Here is a 19,944-nt window from a genome sequence, read left to right on the forward strand (position 1 = left end):
CTTTGTTGTCTTTGCACTTTAATATTTTGTCTAGATCTGTCAGAGCATTTCTCCCAAGCAACAAACATCACTTTACTTCATGGCTTCAGGCACCATCTCAGGGAATTACTTGATTATTGAAGGTAAAATCTATAACTATTTCAATGTCTTCTCTGTCTGTTGCATTGACCTGGCATAGCCCATTGACATAATCTTAGATCATTTTCAGCACTGAGTAAAAACAATCATTTGCGTTTTCTTCTTTTATTTTGAACAAGAGATTCCTTAATATTTTTTTCTATCTTCTAACTATCAAAGTGGTATTATTAGGATACCTGAAATTGTTGATTTTTCTCCCAGCAATTTTAATGCAACTGCTATTTTTACTATGTCACCATTTCTTATATAATGTCCATGTAAGTTAAACAAAGATTTTAAAATCTCCATTGGCAGAATATATCAATTTGATTTCAGTGTTATCTAGCATGTTTTGTCCATGTGTATAATTGTCTTCTAGGCTGTAAAATAAAGCATTATACTATACTTCCATGTTGGAAGCACCAAAGTACTTCCGTAGTGAAAGGGTTAATCAGTGACACCACCTGGCTGCCCAGGAAATGCCAGTTAGTGGCTCCTCTCATATCCCATTAATGAGCCCACCAAAATGGTATCTATTTATTTATTCACGTTTGCATGCTTTCAAACTGCTAGGTCGGTAAGTGCTGGAGCTAATTACAGGCGCTTACCCTATCATATAGAAGCAGAGGTGGTATTCAACAGGTTCTGACCAATTCTGGAGAACCGGTAGTGGAAATTTTGAGTAGTTCAGAGAACTGGTAAATATCACCTCTGATTGGCCCCCATCTATTCTCTGGCTTCCAAGTCCCAGCTGATAGGGAGGGAATGGCAATTTTGCAGTATCCTTCCCCTGGAGTGGGGAGGGAATGGAGATTTTACAGTATCCTTCCCCTGCCATACCCACCAAGCCAAGCCACACCCACCAAACCACACCCACAGGACCGGTAGTAAAAAAAAAATTGAATCCTATCACTGCATAGAAGCATTCAGGTTTCAAAACGTGGGCGTGGAAATTGTCAACCCTGCATTTTAACCAGATAAGCCACTGTACTTCTATAAAATAAAATATTGACATAGCTATATTAGACTGACTTCTGCTTATATCATACATTGAGGCCAAACTTTTGTATTATTCTGGATCAGGGGTGGGTTGCTGCCGGTTTTACTATTGGTTCGCAAGCCGCGCACAATTTACAGTGAACTGCGCACATGCAGTGACTAAAATCCAATATGGCAGTAACATCAGCGGTGACAAGTGAACGGTTCGGGGGCGTGTCAGGTGTGGTCTCTGCTAGTTCTGTGACCCAGGTCTGTGACCCAGGTTTCACTACCGGTTCGGCTGAACCGGGCCACACCGGCAGCAACCCACCTCTGTTCTGGATACTATTTTACCTCAAACTTTGGCATTCCAGTCTCCTATTGTTAGAATGACATCATTGTTGGTGTTGGGTCAACAAGGTATTTTTACGAAACACAAGATTTTTGGTTTTGTTTCATTTTCTTCAATATGCTATAAAGACCAAGAAAACATTATATCATTGTTTACCTGTATAGGACAATAACTAAAAGCAAAAAATATGATGAAATGTTTAGAGAGTTTGGGAAGAAAGTAAGGGATGAATGGGCTGAGGAACCAAAAGAAAAACAGTGATAGGAAGGGATAATAACACATATTCACCTAAGGGTTTGCTAAGACTGCGGACTTTCTAATTCCATTGGGGGAGAAGAGGGAAGACAGAGGGAAGGAGGGATGGAGAAAGGAGAGAGAGAGAGAGAGAGAGAGAGAGAGAGAGAGAGAGAGAGAGAGAGAGAGAGAGAGAGAGAGAGAGAGAGAGAGAGAGAGAGAACACTGTGATTGTGTTTGTGGATTTGTGATTGTGATTGTGGATTACACTTTAACCTTTGGCCCACTGGTTACATAGTGAACATTCAGACTAATTTTAGAGCATCACAGTAATCTCATATAGAACAGATTCTGATTTTCTTGCAGCCTTTTTCTTGCAGTTCTTGCTGGTGCCATGCAGAAAAAACAGTATTTTTTGCAGTTATTTAATTTGAAGAGATCTGATAATTTACTTTTGAACTTTGATCAAAGCACAAGATAACTTATATCAAATCTTATTAGTGAACAAATCTTCAAGCCTTTCAAAGTGAGCTAACTCCATTTGATCAATATTTCTATTTTTTAACCTGCACAATATTGAACATTTTATTTCTCTGGAACTCTAACCTTTAAGTGTGTTTGGGTATTAAAATTGATTTGTTCAATGATAAGGCTATATCCCCCTCTGGTGTCAAAGAACTGCTATTGCAATGCCTGTACAACGGGTAGTATGTGCAAAAGGCAAAAATAAAATTGTATGCATTCTTTTTAGATAATGACAAGTAGTCATGACCAATATAAACATAAATATTGATGCTTACAGATTTGTAGTGATTTGCACTTATTTTTCAAGATGATATAATGAGTTTTATGTTTTTAAATAATTATTTAGTCAATGAAATAATGAATTTTAAATTTTATGGTCATTGTAAATTCTCTCTTTTACTAACATTTTATTTTCCATCCACTATATCTTTTCTCATTTCCCATCCTTTTCTATGTGGTAAAATTTTAATAATTTAATTTAATATTTATATTAAATACTGCTATTAACCTACTTTATTAGACATACCAGTGTTAATATTATCGAAGGTCGTGTTAATCTTAAACTATGATCAATTATGAAAAATAATTATTAAATGTTATTCTTTAAAGATTTTTAAATTTAAAAAAAAACTGAAGAATTTTTCCATAGACTTCCAAGTGACAAGGAAGAATTTTCATTGATTATTGTAGAAGTGCTGGGAAATGCATTTCAAGAGAGGGGGGGGAGAGGGGCAGGGAGGGAGAGAGAGAGAAACAGACAGAGAGAGAGAGAGTTAATGATGACACTGCTTGATCCAGAGACTGGCTATCTCCTAATTCTTCAGTGAAGAAGCATTTATTTCAAATTCATGACAAATTCGAACAATATTTATAAGATTAGTAGTCATGCAGCTGGGTGAAACGAGGCACTGGCCCTCCCTGCTGCTTTGATTCTTCTTAAGGGAAATTATATAACTGATAACTTTTGCTTCCCAAACCCTTGTGTCATTTCTGTTTCCTCTTTCTTAATAGCCTTTGATGCCTAAGCTGAGGAGGTAGACGGACTTGAATAGCAATGAGTGACAGCTATATCATATTAAAACATATCTCTGACCTTGGGGAGAGGCATTATCCATATTCATAACTCCATTTAATTCCTTCATTAGTGACACAGTATACCTAATTTATCTCTATAATCACACCAGCCATTTCTATGCCAAGGGGGAAAAAAAGATTCTGATTCTCCTCCCACATACTTGAAGGGTATATAATAATAGCTTAAAACATCAGTTCTGTGACTACTTTGAAATACACAAACAGTTAAGCAAAGTAATATTTCTCCAGCTTCTGAAACAGCCAATGATTGCAGCAATCTTTCTCTCTGTTCGGTTAATAATTGTCCAATTAGTTACATCCTGGATGAAGATTCTCAGGGCCATATAACCCCTGATCTACACAGAATGTATGCAGGAGAAGCACCCAGATTTATTATCTTCCCAAAATAAAACCTCGACATCTTCTATATTATTTTCTGCTTTTTTCAGATAGCGTTTATGAAATTCAGAGACCAACCTGGCATCTCAATATTGATCAGAGTCAGATCCTATTGTAGTTGGATGCAAGGCTCTTCCCCAAAAGACGAAGAGAAGCCAGAGGACAAATAATGCAAGGGACCATGGTCCAGCACTCAGTGGTCCTTCTTAAGTTTGGAACCTGGGACGTTATCGTCTCACCTGGCATCATTAAAATAAGAAGGTAAAGGGTTATAAGGCACAGATGTACAAGATAGCAAGGAAAAACTCCTTGGAAAGAAAGGTATCCTGAGTGCAAATCTGCATTTGGAGCTGAATTAGGGAACAGTGAATGGTGTTTTGAATAAAACTCCACATCTGTGAGTAATCCAGTGGCAAAAAAAACCAGCGTCCATCCCAGTGGTGGGATTCAGCCAGCTCGCACCTATTCGAGAGAATCGGTTGTTAACTTTCTAAGCAGTTCAGAGAACCGGTTGTTTGAAGAAATCCCCTTTTGTTTTTTTCCACTTTACAGGGCTAATCCTGTAAAGAAGGCAGGAAGGAAACATTCTGGTGTTGTTTCTAGCCTAATCTTTATTGCCCTGCTTGCAGAAACTGCCTCTCCGCTTAACTCTTATGACATTGTAACAGCTAAGATGACACGCCCATCGACGTGAGTGATGTTGATTTGGGCACACCCACCCAGTCACATGACCCCTGAGCCACGCCTTCCCAACTGGTCATTAGGGCAGAGAACCGGTTGTTAAATTATTTGAATCCCACCACTGGTCCATACTTTGTAGTAAGGTATCTAGAATTTTGCTATGAAAATTTAGACTTAGAAGATTCTGGCCAAACTTGTACTTTCCTGTGGGAGAGGATATTCTGATTTGGGCGGTGAGGATGACTTGGCTGACACTTAAACTGCCCCATAGGCTATGGTTTTCTTTCTCACCTTTTTGCCTGATGATTGTTTGGGTGAAGCTTTCTAAATCTACCATTATTCTGCTGGGCCTACTAGCTGAGACCCAGCAGACCCAGCTGTATTTTATCTCACATTTATCCCTAGGACTAGCATACACATGCACAGTCCAGAGCGGGTATTCAGCAGGTTCTGACCAGTTCTGGAGAACCGGTAGTAGTTCGGAGAACCAGTAAATATTATCTCTGACTGGCCCTGCCCCCATATATTCTCTGCCTCCCGAGTCCCAACTGACCGGAAGGGAATGGGGATTTTTTTTTTTTTTTTTTTAGCAATAGCAGTAGACTTATATACCGCTTCATAGGCCTTTCAGGCCTCTCTAAGCGGTTTACAGAGAGTCAGCATATTGCCCCCAACAATCTGGGTCCTCATTTTACCCACCTCGGAAGGATGGAAGGCTGAGTCAACCCTGAGCCGGTGAGATTTGAACCGCTGACCTGCTGATCTAGCAGTAGCCTGCAGTGCTGCATTTAACCACTGCGCCACCTTGGCTCTTTGCAGTAACCTTCCCCTGGAGTGGGGAAGGAATGGAGATTTTACAGCATCCTTCCCCTGCCATGCCCACCAAGCCACGCCCACCAAGCTACACCATACCCACCAAGCCACGCCCACAGAACCGGTAGTAAAAAAAATTGAATCCCACCACTGGCACCCTCACATGTTTGCATTTTGGACACTGGGCAACTGACTCACATTTATGGCCAATTGTGGTGTCCCCCAGTCACATGACCAGGATTTTCAGCAGTTTTTGCCAGTTTTCAATATTTACTTCCAGCTTCTGGCATGAGTGGTGCGGTGGCCTAGTGGTGGAGCTCTTGCCTCACAATCAGGAGGCTGTGAGATCGATCCTACATAGAGGCAGATATTTCTCTCTCTGGGCATGAGAATATATCTGTGAACACAGCTCCATCCACATTGGCGACAGGAAGGGCATCTGGCCAGTAAATACTCGGCTCCATTCAGTTGCCCAGACTCCACCCCACAAGAGATTGTGGGGTCATTAAAAAAGATGATGATGACTTCCAGTTTCTGGGGGGGGGGGGAAATAACCCAGTGCTCTCATTTAATAACCATGGTGTTCACTTAATGATAGCCACAAATGATTGCAAAATTAGACATGGTCACATGCCTGACAACCATCACAACTTAAAACCATAATTTTGGGTTCCATTAGAATCATAAATCAAAGACTATCTATATTGGAGTTAGCTACTCACTATATAGGGTGGCCAGCTGGAACAATAATAACCTTTGAAGTGTTCATGGTTTACTTATAATTAAACAGCAGCTCTTAATTTACACCATCCCTATTAGTTCCCTCAAATTGCTTCTATATTTTGCCTAATGTTGAGCCCAATCATATACAGATATAGATAATGTATCATACTGCATAGTAGATTGGAGAAAGGAATGCTTGCTTCATTCAGAATTTGAGTAGAACTAAATCCTACAAAGGGTAGTTAGCCTAAAAGAAGAAAAGACCGGGGGGGAGACATGACAGCAATATTCCTCTATATGAGAAGATTCCACAGGGAAGATGAGCATCTGAAGATGACAAAAGCCAAATGGGTGGAAACTTTACAGAAGAAGGTTCAAACTTGAAAGAAAAGGTAGTTTCCTCACTTGGAATGCTATTAAGCAATGGAACCTCAACAGAGGTTTTCAAGTAAAGATTGGACGGCCATTTGTTTGAAATGATATGAGAATTCCTTCACTGGAATTGGAGGTTGGAGTACAAGACCTCTAATGGACCTTCCAGCCAGAAGTGGCATTCAGCAGGTTCTGATCAGTTCTGGAGAACTGGTAGTGGAAATTTTGAGTAGTTCAGAGAACCGTAAATACCATCTCTGGCTGCCCCCCCCCCCTATCTATTCTCTGCCTCCCGAGTCCCAGCTGATTGGGAGGAAATGGGGATTTTGCAGTAACCTTCCCTGAAGGGGGAGGGAATGGGGATTTTGCAGTAACCTTCCCCTGCCACGCCCACCAAGTCACACCACGCCCACCAAGCCATGCCCAGAAAACTAGTAAATAAAATGAATCCCACCACTGCTTCCAGCCCTATTAAAAATTGAGCATTCGCAGGAAAAAGAAAGAAACAAAATCTCCAAATCTTGTCTAGACCAAACTTCTGTTCCCAATGTAGTCTGCCAGGAGCCTCCAAGAAGCCTACAAAATGATAGTAGGGTATAAGTGCAAAAGACTCAGTTGCTTATGTATTCTACTAACAGGGGAATGACGTAGAGGCAATGAATCTCGTTGGCTACTGAGCTTCATTTAATGGCACCCAGATCAAGATGAAGATATGAGAACTCTGACAGCCACTTCACTGCAAATCCCTCATTGTAGAAGTCACCATCAACTGATGAAAAAACAGGACAACAGAACAGCAGATCAACAAAAGGCAGGGTAAATGCTCAGTTATATCTCTATTGGCTGTTCAGTTCATAAATTGCAACTTTGGTGATAGTGGCAACAACAGTGAAAATAACTGTATCCTTTTCCCACACAAAAGTACTCATGGCCAATGACTATAAAGAAAAATAAAATACAAAACAATCATAAAGCAGGATTAAAACCAGAATTAGCATAGTATAATAATTACGGACATAAAAACCTAAGTATAATAAAAACCATTATAATGCAATATAAAGAGAGAAGCACAACAAATGCCCTTTATAAAAGAGGCTTGGAGTGGGATTTGAAGTTTAAATATACCCAAGAGCAGAGTTTGGATAGTTGCTGCATCTTTCTTGACTCTATCCCAACCCAACACTTGAAATGATATCCCTGAAGACTTAGGAAATAAAAGCACTAGGTTTATTTTAAGAGAAAGAAGCCTAATGTTAAAGGCGAGGAAAGACCTAGGGATGGAGGCAGAAGGAAATGTAGTTCATGGAATCACATTTGAAATGTACTTCAGAGATCATTTAGTCTCAACTCATCCCAAAGGTGCTTTTTCTCATCTTGGATGAAAAGCAAAATCTCTTCAAGGAAAAACGTTGAAGTCCATTTGCCTCTTGAAAAAGCACCTTTGGGACAACCATGACCTGGATGACTGAGAATCTCCATAGACATTTAGTCTCAACTCCTACTTAGTACAGGATCTAATTTTTAAATATTTTTTTATTAAAGATTATACAGACAATAGTGAGAACTAATACAAACTAAAAGAAAGAATAAAAAAGAAAAGGTGCAGAAAAAAAAGAAAAAAGGAAGGGCAGGCCATATTAAGGAGACAGGAAGAAACAAAGAAGTGATTTCTAACTTTCATCACAAATATAAACAATTATATTAATTTATCACCTCCGCTTAAAATGCAACAAATGATCTCTTCTTCCCTTATCCCATCATACATACATACATACATACATACATACATACATACATACATACATACATACATGTTAGCATTGATCAAATAAATCAACTTTACATTGCTTCCTTGATTTCTTCACATTTTTTCTTTGTCCCTTCTTACGAGATTCTTCAAAAATTTAACAAGATACTTTTATAAATCCAATATAGGAAAATTATCCAGTTTATTCCCTTGTTTCTGGCAGGTGCATCATGCCATCAGCTCACAATTAAGCTGAGTTGAAAAAAAGCACCCAGTTCCTTTTCCCCTGATGCCGGGCCACCTTTCCTTAATCCTACAGGTAACCCTGTTATTTTTCCTAACTAGATACAATACCTTACATTTCTCCTTATTAAATTCCATCCTACAAAAAGGCTACTCAAGCCTTTTCTAATCTTGCCCTTCTTGAGCCTTCTCCCTTTCATCTATCTGCCTGTCCAGGCATGTTGTCATCTACGAAGTCTGTAACTGTCCCTTCAACTCCTAATCCAAGTCACTGACAAAAACGTTAAACTATGTAAGGCAGGGGTGAAATTCAGCAGGTTCTGACAGGTTCTGGAGAATCAGTAGCAGAATCAGTAGCAGAAATTTAAAGTAGTTTGGAGAACCGGAAAATACCCTCGTGACTGGCCCCAGAGTGGGTGGGAATGGAGATTTTGCAATATCTTTCAGCCTCTGTTTCGCTATTTGCTTTCAGCTGCCATTGAAACGGGGGGGGGGGGGGGCTGGTATTTGGGAAGGGAAGTTTTAAGTACAGAAGAGATTGTTAAAAGAGAGTTTTGTTCTACTGTACATGCTGGAGATAGTGATTGAGGTGGCCAAGACCAACTGTCCTGCATACCAACCTGATGATGCTTTTTGAAGATGGAACTCACACGACATCTAAGGGATTTGCAAATTGGACTATGGAATGGGGTTACCAGGGGAAGGAGGTTGGGTCACATATTGATATGTATGATTTCGCGTGCTTTTGCCTCAGATCTTGCTTTGCTTAGTTGCTATCTTTTTATAACCAGTAAAAGTACTCTTAATTCTGCAAAATGGGAGTTAAGTGGTTTCTTTCTTGTTTGCTCAGGGAGGCTGGCTTGACAATATCCTTCCCCTGGAGTGGGGTGGGAATGGAGACTTCAGAATCCTTCTCCTGCCACGCCCAACAAACCACGCCCAAAGAACCGGTAGTAAAAAAAAAATTGAATGTCACGCCTAGGACAGAACCTTGGGGCATTCCACTTGATAGCTAAACTCCAAGAGGAAGGGAAAGAATTACAAATAAAATCTACAACGAGGAGAGAGATCTAAATGTATATGCAGCAGTGGTGGGTTTCACAATTTTTTCAAACTTACTCTGTGGGTGTGGCCTCCTTTGTGGGAGTGGCTTGCTGGCCATGTGTTTTCTTTCTTTCTTTCTTTCTCTCTCTCTCTCTCTCTCTCTTTCCTTCCTTTTGTCTCTGTCCCTTTTTCCTTTTTTTCTTTCATCTCTCTCACTTTTCCTTTTATTTATTTATTTATTTATTTCTTCCTTCCTTTCTCTTTCTCTCTCTGTGCGAGTCTGTGTGTGTGTTTGTGTGTGTCTGTTTGTGTCAGTGGTAGGTTTCAAAAAATTTTGGAACCTTTTCTGTAGGTGTGACCTGCTTTCCGGGTCCACTGGTGGAACCTCTTCTAACCGGTTTGGTAGATTTGACGAAGCGGTTCTACCGAACTGGTGCAAACTGGCAGGAACCCACCTCTGATATGCAGGATTCTATAAAATGCTCAAGAGAAAAAGGGATGTGTGCAGGAAATTGAAGAGGTGAACACAAGGTAGTGTCCCGAAATGTAAGAGTTGTGTCAGAAAGGCTTAAGCTCAGAAAGACTTGAGATTTGCATGAGATATTATTTCATATGTTCTACTCCTTTAGAGTAAGTTGTTGCTTTCCAGAGCTACATGCCAACTGAATTATCCCACTAAATTTCAGTTACCACAGTACATTAGTTTTGTTACCTGGAAGTTTCTTTTTCTTCCTCTATTTTTTCACACTCTGTGTGCCTCAATGTAGAAACATCAGAAGTATTGAGTGGCGCCACCTACTGGCCTCAATTGTAATTTCCTGTGAAAATCTGAGCCCAACCGTAGCTTCCTGCTTCTTCAGCTTCATGTTCAGCTTTCTTGGCCCCTGTCCTTGGCTGCAAATTATGTAGGCAAACTCCCACATAAAATGTCCTAGTTAGTTTCCTGTTCATTTGTTCTGATTATGGCATTTCAGAAAGTGTCTCTCAGGGTAAAAATGGAGGGAAGGAGAGTGGGGAAGATCTGTAACCATTACCTCTCCTGCTGAATCCCCTACCAAACTCCTGTTGGCTTTCCCTGGCCATCCTGTTGGTGATTTAAAGATCCAATAGAATTATGAAGACTGGCTGGTTGATCTGCTCAGTAATGGAATTCAGCTGAATAGGCTTCTTTGGGATCACAAGGAAGGATTGTTGCAATACCACTGTTACAGGTAAAACCACGGCTATCTTATGTTACCACTTTTATGGAAATGAATTAATTTAATAACACTTCAAAAAAATTTCAAACCTACTCTGTGGGTGTGGACTCCTTTGTGGGAGTGGCTTGCCGGCCATGTGTTTTCTTTCTTTCTTTCTTTCTCTCTCTCTCTCTCTCTCTCTCTCTCTCTCTCTCTCTCTCTCTCTCTCCCCTTCCTTTTGTCTCTGTCCCTTTTTCCTTTTTTTCTTTCATCTCTCTCACTTTTCTTTCTTTCTTTTATTTATTTATTTATTTCTTCCTTTCTTCCTTTCTTTTTCTTTCTCAGTTTATATGCTCTGTTTTCAGTTACTGCAGCATTCACATTTGATTCTAGCTTTTAAAAACAGCTGTGTTTCTAAAAAGACATGTAATTTGGCCTTGAGTTGCATAAGGCAGTTATGGTTAGTATTTCTCTCTCCCCTAACGTCTTTTTAAAAATCTCTTTAATTTTTTTTTAAAATCTCAGGAAAGTACCTTTTATTTCTACTTCTTATCCTTTTCTCTTTTTCCTTTTGGTGCTCTAAATTTCTCAGAGCTGCTCTAATATTTATGTGAAATGGAAATGTAGGGAGAGACAGGCAAGCCTCTCTCTATTCTCTTTTTAGATCTTGCATTTGGGCAGAAGGGATTTTAATTAAATCCTCAAGTCCCCCTTCTCCAAAATCATCTTCCCATGACCTCTGGCAAACCCTCCTTCTACTCAGAACCCATGTGGCTAGTAAGCTTTTAAAAGTGGTAGTTGAAAGACTATTATTAAATGGTTTATTCCATTGTTGTTCCATTTTACCTCCTGTTGTTTAGGAAATATTAAATAATATTAAGATAATATTGAACACTTGACTTCCGTCATTTCTTTTCATTCTTCTGTCCAGAGCCATCAGACAAATGGCCTGGGGCTTAAAGTTCCCCGCCAATACTTGGGATCTGGAGAAGAGACTAAGCAAAGCAAATGGTCACTCAGTTATAATAGGTCTCATTATGGTAAGAGGACGTGGGGGCTCAGTGGCTAAGATGCTGAGCTTGTCGATCAGAAAGGTTGTCAGTTCGGCAGTTCAAATCCCTAGTGCCACATAACGGAGTGAGCTCCCGTTTCTTGTTCCAGCTTCTGCCAACCTGGCAGTTCGAAAGCATGTAAAAATGCAAGTTGAAAAAATAGGAACCACTGTTGGTGGGAAGGTAACAGTGTTCTGTGTCCCTTCGATGTTTAGTCATGCCGGCCACATGACTACGGAGGCACCTTTGGACAGCAACAATGTTCCCTCTAATTTTTTTTCAGTGTGAGCGGAAAAGTATAGTGTGTGAGCGGCACAGTTTCATGCCTGAGCACCTAAGAGAGCCACAGTTTGAACTGCTGTCGCGTCTGCTGGACATTTGCGCAACCTTCCAAGCGTCAAGCGCCAATTGCGAGCGAGGTTTCAGCCCAATGAATGCCAGACATGAAAAGTGCCACTCAAACACTATACTTTTCCGCTCACCCTGAAAAAAAAAAGGCTCCCTGCTCAGCTTTTAGATTGTTAGACTGGCTAGAGAGAGACATGGCACCAACAGGGTCCTGGGTCCTGGCATTTTGCAGGCAACCTGTCCTCTCACATTCCTTTGGAATGCAACCCATCACATTTGAATTACATTTTGCCAATTATCCTATTAAAAGATAACGCTATTATTCTAAAATATGACTAGCTCAATATTAAAAACTGTAAATATGTAATGCTGATAAATAATAGCAGTAATTGTTATTTAGTATGATTAAAATCAGGATTGATATATCAATATAATATCTATCGAAATTGACAATAAACACTAAAATAACAATACAAATATATAATGTGGAATATAAATGTAATAAATATAATATATAAATGCAACATAAATGTAATAAAATAATTTATCATGAAACTCTCCCCCTTTAAAGTAGTAAGATCAATTAAATAGTCTAGCAAGTTTGGACAATATGCTATATGTTAAGAATATATATACCTCAGAATCAGATACAACATCCACATCATTTCCAACTGAGTCAATAAAATCATATGCCATGCCAAAACTATTTTAAATAAAGATATGAAATTAATCAAGTATTGCATTTATTTTTCAAAATGAATGTACAATTTTTTTATTATTTAAGTTTTGTACCCTATCTTTTCTAACTAACGTTAACTTTAAAAAGATGTTACATCAGACTACAATACAAGTAATTAAATGAAGACTAAAATAAGTGTTTTGGCATATTGAGCTTTTTATATTTCTTTCTTATATTGCTTCCTTAGTTGAGAACTTGCTCCTCAGCTTACTTACGCATTAACTGTTTGTTGCTTTTATGGTTTATTCATTCACTGCTCCATCTTCAGTTTTTTTCACAGGGGGCAGGGCTTCCTTCCTCCCTCCCTCCCTTCCTTCCTTCCTTCCCTCCCTCCATTCCTTTGGCCACCAATTTTGATCCAATTCTCTCTCTCTCACACACACACACACACACACACGTTCTTTGGGGGGGTTGAATTACTCCGCCTCACTGCGCAAAGTCGGCTCAGCATGCGTTCGGCCCCCACTTATGCCGAATCAAATCCGCGGCCGGCGGGACCAGGGGGTTGCATTTCAAAGCCCCCTCCGCTCGGAGCACCTCAGCTGGGCTCTGGGTTATCCCTGCCTCCACCTCCGCCGCTTTCCTACTAGCTCCCGCGGCCTCAAAAGCACGGCAGAGGAGGAAGGGGGAGGGATAACGCGGGAGCCAGCTCAGGTGCTCCGCTTGGAGGGAGACGCACTGCCACTGCCATGGGCAGGGCGCCAGCGGGAGCTTTGCCGGTGAAGGAGAAGAAGCAAGAGGACTGGCGGCTCATCAAAACAAGTCTGGGGAGGTCCTTTGCAGGCGGCCAGTTCTAGCCGCCTGCAAAGGACTTCCCCATGTTTGCTTTACAGAAAACTCTGCGCGGCAGATAGAATCTGCTGCGCGGGCTTTTTTTGTGACGTGCGCAGCCGCGCAGGCGCGCACCTTAGAGGGAACAGTGGACAGCAATGGCTCTTTGGCTTTGAAACGGAGATGAGCACCACCCCCTAGAGTCGGGAACGACTAACACATATGTGCTAGGGGAACCATTACCTATGGTAAACTTTTTTTTCTTTCTCTCTTTTACTTTGGACTTGCCTATTTTCTATTTCCAGCAAATATACATTAGCATATTTAGACAATAAGCAAATTTTGTTTACCCTTTTGTCCTATTTTTTCTTTTTCTTTGAATACACCTATAGATATAACTATAGATTTGCATTACAGGAAGTTCTCAATTGACAATCAATTGCTTAGCAACCATTTGAAGTTAGAAAAGATCCTGAAAAAGCTACTAACGACCCAAACGGCAAAGTCCCATCATCTTCCCCTCCCCCCACATCATCCCGTGACCATATTTTGGACACTCAGCAACCGGCCTGCATTTAAGCAATTTGCAACCTTGCTGTAAATGAACTTTCTGGCAAAAAATGCCCCATGGTGAACAATAGCTTTGCTTAATGACTGCCGCAAGAAAGATTATTAAATTGGGCAAGGTCATGCAGGCACCTTCTTTACAATCATCACGACTTACCACTTAAATTGTGAGCTCAATTATAACCTCATAATTCGTAAGTCGAGGACTAAATATACAGTGTCCTTCAGAGTGTGCAGTTCATGCTTGTTCCACTTCAGTGTGGTGCTTTGAAAAGACGAAGCAGGCCAATTCTGCTCTTGATTAATTCAAAGCTAAAGATATGCAGAAACTACTCTTATCATGGCTGTTGGTTGGAATCAATTGACTCCAAGATGACCAATTGAAACCATGCCATTGGTTCAAAGGGAGAATGCTGGACTATTTCAAAAGGCCTACACAGGTCAACTGTATGATATGCCGTAGAGCAGAGTTGTCAAACTCACAGCCCACGGGCCAGATACATCACACACTGGCCACGCCCACGGTCAGTTTAGCTAAGGGGGAAAATTCGTGATACATCACACGATGCCGCCGTGATGACGCGAGCTTTACACCCCTGCCCTACAGCAGTGGTTCCCAACCTTTGGTTGGTAGACCCTTTAGGGAGAGCCACGATATCATCACGGGGCATCTGTGAAGGCTTGAAGAAATGTTATGATTTAAATTTTGAGTTAAGACTTGGGAGCTCATGGCCATGATCCATGGCCTCAAAAGATATTTAAAGGGGGGTCTACGGTGAAGAAAAGGATGAGAACTACTGCCCTCTACAGGAAGAATTGACAAACTGTGGCCTTCCAGATACTTGTTGCACTGTAATTCCCATCATTTCTAACTATTGGCTCTGCAATCTAGAATTAATGGTAGCTGGATAATATCACCCTTCCCTGCTGCACAGAATAATGTTACTTCCCTCTTTTTTTTCTTCCTTCCCTGCCTTTCCTGTCACATTTGACTCAACAATTCATAATAAGCAAACCCATATTGAGCCTTAGAACTGATTTCCTTAATGCTAATTTTATGGGGGTGGAAACAGGTTGTGTCTGGAACACTGGTGTTCCTGTATAATGTCCATGGAAATTTGCCAACCTGGAAAAAAAAGTCTGCTCTCCATTAACATTTTTTATCCTGTGGAATGATTCAATTATGTTCAAATTTTGTTTGCAAAAAAAGAAAATAGCGATAGGCAGCTGTTTCATGTCAAGAGGCCAGATTCTGATCATAGAGTGGAACTGTCGGCTGCAGCTGTAAAACTACTGGCTTATGCTGTGCAAATTAGTTTCTAATTTACACCGCTAGAATGGGGGAGAGTGCTCAGCTGCCATCTGTCTCCCGTAAAGAGGGATTAATCTATTCAGAAACTCCTAAATCACAAGCGATTTGAAATCATACCTGAGGATATGATGAAGTTCCAAGTGATTGCTGAAGTATAACCTTACACTTACTCGCCTGTCGCCATCACTACTAACAACACTGAAACTAATAAACTTATTTTCATCCCCCCCCCACTATCATTTCACCACCAAAACTCACAAGAACAAATATAGTAAGAAAGGGGGTAGTATTGCTTGTCTTGTTGCCATTAATCAAAATGAAGTACAGGTGGTCCATGATTTACTACCACAATTAAGCCCAAAATTTCTGTTCTTAAGCAAGATAATGGTTAAGTGAGTTTTGCCCCTTTTTACAAACTTCTTTGCCACAAGTTAAGTAAATCACTGCTGTTGTTAAATTAGTAACACGGTTGTTCAGTGGATCTGGATTTCCAGATTGACTTTGCTTGTCAGAAAGTGGTCAAATTTTGATCACAAGACCACGGTGATGCTGCAGCAGTCGTAGGTGTGAAACATGGTCATAAGTCACTGTTTTCAGTGCCATTACAGCTTTGAAATTTACTAAATGAATAGTTGTAAGTCAAGGACTACCTGTATGTGTTTTTCTTAGACTTAAAATGCTCCTCTGAACCACATCTGGCTCAGAAAGCAGGACAAACAAAATGGCTCATACTTTGAGAGAATGTTCAGTTGACAATTTCTATTATTTATTTAACATATTCACATTTATAGCAATAGTACATATATCACTTCATAGTGTTTTACAGCACTCTCTGTGCAGTTTACAGAGTCAGTATATTGCACCCAACAATTTGGGTTTTCATTTTATCAAACTTGGAAGGATGGAAGGCGGAGTCACCCTTGAGCCTATCAGAATCGAACTGCTGGTATTGGGCAGTGAGGTAGCCTGTAATACTGCATTCTAACTACGTGCCACCATGACTCAGTATACTGCAGTGAATCTCCATCTATTTTACTGAACAAATGTTTTCAATACTTTATATGTATAAACTTATTTCTTTAATAAAACAGATAAGTTAACATTGATCATAATTATTTCTCTACACTATCATGATCTGTCAAATGGCAAAGTCAATAAAAACCATTTCTAGTGCACACTTAAACAAAATCAGTATAACTTTTATTTCTGGGCGAATGAGTGTCGCAGAGACTATTAAGATGTGTTGAGTCACAAATTTACCTTAATTTAGAGGAAGAATTGAATAGTAATATGCAATTCAAATGGACAGTCATGGTATACCTTTTTGTACACCTTTTTTAAAAAATCATGTAAAACAAGAGAGCTTAAGCAATCTAATGCCTCATTTTTTTTAAAAAAAATTGTGATCCTTCCCCAGTGTCTCCAGCAATAATATATTTACTGGGTGGGATCTGTGAACCATATCTCAGTGAAAATTGCATTTAAACAGGCCTATTTAGCATTGCAACTGCTGTGTGTTGTTCCACATAGCATAGATATTGCCATAAGTACTTGAACCATTCATCAGTTGACAATTTTTTTTCTTAGTGAGATTTTTAATGACCGATGCCAGTTCTGATCTAATGGAAAACAGTGTTATAGCATTAGCATAAGTATATGCAGCTTATAAGAAACAGCCTGCATGTCAAACGGTGATTTCTGGGGTGAGAATAGGTTTGTCAATAGGTTTGCAGCATTCATTTATGATTTGTTAGAGAAGATACATTTGGTAAAAGAAACTAAACTTCTAGGACAGTTATGTGTTCTGTCCCCCCGTCTGTTAATGAGACGACAGGCAGACAAACTTAAAAGGAACTCACTTTATCAGTTCTCGGCTCAGATTGGCTGCGAGCCCAAAAATAAACATAAATCAAGTCTCTGACAAGAATGCAAAACAAAACTCTTACAAAGCAATGCACTTTTCCAAGTGTATCCTTGAATCAGGGTTACAGAAATCAAATCACTTCTCCAAGTGTCTCTCCAATAAACCACGACCGATGATCAATGAATGCATGAATGAACGTTGACTCCTGCAACCAGGGCATGGACCATCCGTCCTTTTATCACCCGAAGACCCACTAACGAGCCCCAGCTGCATTGTTAAACTTGTATCCCGAAAAGACTCACAGAAGACTGCTGCTGAGTCACAACAGTTATGGTTGTGTTGCTTGCACTTTGTTTTGTTTACAATGCAATTCTACCTCCATGGAATGTATTCATTCTAGTTTAATAGCAGTAATACTTTCAACAACAACAAAAATCTTCCCTCTCTGCGTGTCTGAAAATTGCCTTTGATTCATTAGACTTGTGTGACTTTATGAGTCACCAGATTCTGTATCCATGCCAACAGCTGCTGCAGATAGACAAAATTATTGTATGAGTCTTGCTAAATGCCAATTGTGAAAGAATAGTTTCCTTCCAAAACAATTTTTATTTGGCAAAGTATCCGTTTCAGTTACTTCCCTTTTCCCTCTTTGTCCTCCACTCTCCTCCTCCACTTGCCTCAAAGTAGAGCTGCATTTGGCTGACCACAAAGCACTCATCCATCAAAGTCTTCCAGTAGCTGTAATGTAGTTCTAACTCAAAACACACTCAAAAGATATTTAGGTTTGGGGTGGGGGCTGGGGAATACCTAGATCAATGGATTAAATTGGAGGAAAACCCTCACAAAACGTAGGCATTCTAGCTAAAGGCATCAAAAGATATCTTTTGAGAGAGCTGTCCTAAGACTTATTTACTGAATTTGCAAACAGATGCAAAAATGAGTTGGAAAGAATTTACAGTCACGGAAATGAGAAATTGAGAAAAAACAGAAGTGACCATTTTATGGCTAAATATGTTGGACTAGATTCCAGGCACTTTTCAAAATAACTATGCCTCTTCTCTTCTCTTCTCTTCTTCTCTCCTCTTCTCTCCTCTCCTCTACCCTTCCTAAACAATTTCTTCAGCTGTTCAATTGTAGCTTTTTTGTTTGCAATCAAGCATAAATTTTCCAAAACCACTTATCTTTTGCTCCTTTGTCTGTTCTCAGCTGACAAACAAAAACAGCTCTTTGTCAAACTAAAGGCCAAATGCATTCTAATCATTGTCTTTTATGCAAACAAGGCTGCAATTTCTATCTACTTCAGTCTAAAACATTTTTTAAGTAACCTCTGGCTCCCGCACAACCCCTGTCTCCCAAATCCATTAACAATAGGAGAAAGCCTTGAGACCAAATATTAATGCCATTTCATAAAAACCTGGCAAAAGAAAGGACAGTCTGCTAATTCAAAGTTTGGGAGCATTCCAGGTCAGAGAGAAAAGATTGTAGCATCTGTATAAAAACATACAGGAAATGAATACTGAAAGAATATGCTAAGAAGTGATAGGAATTATAAAATATCTCGTCATTTGGCTTAAATTTACACATTTATGCCCCTGTGGTTTGTTTAGACCTGTTTGTTTTCTTTATAAAATTTATGTCCCACCTTTCATCCAGGAGCTCAAGTCAACTTCTTTAAGTGTTTCTCAACCTTGGGAACTTTGTCGATTTCAACTCCCAGAATTCTCCAGCCGGCAGATCTGGCTGAAGAATTCTGGGAGTTGAAGTCCACACATCTTAAAGTTCCCAAGGTTGAGAAAAACTGTTCTATAATACTCTCTCCTCCAATTTTCTCACAACAGCATTAACCACAGCCTTTCAATAATCAGGCACAAATGTAGCCTTCACAATCTTCCCAGACATGTTAAACCCTTGCAATTTGGTAAACTTTTAGACTTAGAATACAGGTGAATGCTGGGAGAACAGAAAAGGACCATGTTCTCATTTTTTTTCTGGAAGAGAAATATCTAGGTCGTCTCTGAATTGAAAATATTTATCTTGGCTGATGAGAGTGGTTGCTACTATATATGTCTCTTTCTCTTTCTTTTGTAGTGCCCCATACTAGAGAATTTATTTAAGGAAACTTCGGACTATTTCCTGCTTTTGCTTTTTCACCCTTCAAAAGTTTTGGCATTTGGTAAACTCAGATTTTATTCTAGCATATTTGGCCTTTCTATCTCATTTACAGACACGAATGGAGTTCTGAAAGAAAGTGTCTTTATTCAGTTACCCTCTAAGATTGATCACTGGGCTCCCAGCCAAACTGATTGTCAAAAACAATAGCCATAACACTTAGACTTATATACAATTTCACAGTGCTTTACAACCCTCTCTAAGCAGATTACAGAGTCAGCATATTGTTCCCAACCAATCTGGCTCATCATTTTTCCAATCTTGGAAGGATGGAAGGCTGAGTCAAGTTTGAGCACGTCAGGATAGAACTGCTGGCAGTTGGCAGAATTAGCCTGCAATACTGCAGTCTAACCACTGAGCCACTATGGCACCGTGATTAGAATGCAGTAGATTATATAGGAGATAGAAAAAGTACATCAATTGTGATGGATAATTGATAACACTATATAAACAGGAAAAGCCCCCAAGGCTATACTATTATGTCAGGTGCACCTCTTATTGTCAATCCTGATTTATCTTAAAACAAAGAACAAATGAAAATTAAGAACAAGGTGGAAAAACTGTCCAAAACTAACAGAAAACATATACAAACACATTCTACAAAGAACTGCAGCTGTTCTAGTTTCAGGGTTTGGAGAAAAA

This window comes from Thamnophis sirtalis, unplaced genomic scaffold, assembly GCF_051295495.1.
Source record: "Thamnophis sirtalis isolate CommonGarterSnake01/CBP01778 unplaced genomic scaffold, rThaSir2_p1.2 scaffold_1, whole genome shotgun sequence".
Taxonomy (NCBI): domain Eukaryota; kingdom Metazoa; phylum Chordata; class Lepidosauria; order Squamata; family Natricidae; genus Thamnophis; species Thamnophis sirtalis.